General features: G+C 55.9%; 1 pseudogene; it reads left to right on the top strand.

Moving 5' to 3' along the window:
• The first annotated feature begins 411 nt into the window (after nucleotides 1–411).
• On the top strand, nucleotides 412–1,490 carry LOC102533722 (fructose-bisphosphate aldolase A pseudogene; annotated as a pseudogene).
• The last annotated feature ends 413 nt before the right edge of the window (nucleotides 1,491–1,903 follow it).

Here is a 1,903-nt window from a genome sequence, read left to right as displayed (position 1 = left end):
AGATTTGAAGCTTGAGAAGGACTCAACCCACCATTGCTGACTCTAAAGATGAGAAGGGTAATGCATCTAGGGTATGCAGACGTTCTCTAAAGGACAAAAGCAGCCCTGACTAATAGCCAGAGAGGAAATGGTGACCTCAGTCCTACAGCCACATGAAGTTGAATCTGGCCAGCAACTGAAGTGAGCATGGGAGGGAATTTTCTTCTAAAGCCTTTAAATAAGAGTACAAGCCACCCCTGCGCCCCCCTCTCGGGAGCTGAATAGGCTGCGTTCCCCTTGGAACGCGCCGCAGAACCAGAGTCCTGTGACGACTGCCACATTGGCTCCCTTGGTCCACTCACCAACCCGCGGTCCTCCACCGCTGCACCCCGCCAACCTGCCCCTTTCCTGTGCCAGGAACTGACAGGAACCATGCCCCACCGGTACCCAGCACTGACCCTGGAGCAGAAGAAGGAGCTCTCTGACATTGCTCACCACATTGTGGCTCTGGGCAAGGGCGTCCTGGCCGCAGATGAGTCCACCGGGAGCATTGCCAAGCGACTGCAGTCCATTGGCACTGAGGATACCGAGGAGAACTGACACTTCCACCGCCAGCTGCTGCTGACAGCCGACGACTGCTTGAACCCCTGCATTGGGGGCGTCATCCTCTTCTGTGAGACACTGTACCAGAGGCAGATGATGGGTGTCCCTTCCCCCAAGTTATCAAAGCCAAGGGCGGTGTTGTGGGCATCAAGGTAGACAAGGGTGTGGTACCCCTGGCAGGAACAAATGGCGAGATGACCACCCAAGGGCTGGATGGGCTGTCGGAGCGCTGTGCCCAGTACAAGGAGGACGGAGCTGACTTTGCCAAGTGGTGCTGTGTGCTGAAGATCGGGGAGCACACCCCCTCCTCTGTCGCCATCATGGAAAACGCCAATGTCCTGGCACGTTATGCCAGCATCTGCCAGCAGAATGGCGTTGTGCCTGTCGTGGAGCCTGAGATCCTCCCTGATGGGGACCATGACTTGAAAGGCTGTCAGTATGTAACTGAGAAGGTGCTGGCTGCTGTCTACAAGGCTCTGAGTGACCACCACGTCTACCTGGAAGGCACCTTGCTGAAGCCCAATATGGTAACCCCAGGTCATGCCTGCACCCAGAAATAGTCTCATGAGCAGGTTTCCATGGCAACCGTCACAGCACTGCTCCGCACAGTGCCGCCCGCTGTCCCTGGGATTACCTTCTTATCTGGAGGCCAGAGTGAGGAGGAGGCATCCATCAACCTCAACGCCATCAACAAGTGCCACCTGCTGAAGCCGTGGGCTCTGACCTTCTCCTGTGGCCGAGCCCTGCAGGCCTGGGGAGGAAAGAAGGAGAACCTGAAGTCTGCTCAGGAAGAATACGTCAAGCAGGCCCTGGCCAACAGCCTCGCCTGCCAAGGGAAGTACACCCCGAGTGGTAGGGCATGGGCTGCCGCCAGCGAGTCCCTCTTCATCTCTAGCCGTGCCTGCTAAGCCGAACCCAGGCGGCCCCCGCGACACTCCAGGCTCCGCCCCCTCCCGCACTCACTCTTGAAGAGAGGGGGCCTCACCCGGGGCTCCAGGCCGCCCTTTCCTGTCACTCTTGCCTCCCTGGTGACATTGGTGCATGGTGTTGTCTCTGTACGCCAACTCCATCACCCTTTCCAGCATACTGCCAATAAACAACAATTTAAGGGGCGGGGGGTGTGGAGTACAGGCCCGTTGAAACCCTGATTTCATCTTGTGAAACCTGGAGCGGAAAAACTAGCCAAGCCCACCCAGACTTTGACTTACAGAACTGTGCGGTAATCAATTTATGTTGTTTTAAGCCACTGCATTTTCAGTAATTTGTTACAGTAATAGAAAATTAATACAGTGATTTAACCTTTCCCACCTTGGTTATCTCT

This window comes from Vicugna pacos, chromosome X (genome assembly GCF_048564905.1).
Source record: "Vicugna pacos chromosome X, VicPac4, whole genome shotgun sequence".
NCBI classification, from domain to species: domain Eukaryota; kingdom Metazoa; phylum Chordata; class Mammalia; order Artiodactyla; family Camelidae; genus Vicugna; species Vicugna pacos.
Note: the sequence above shows the minus strand (reverse complement) of the source record. Positions and strands in the feature narration are given on the sequence as shown.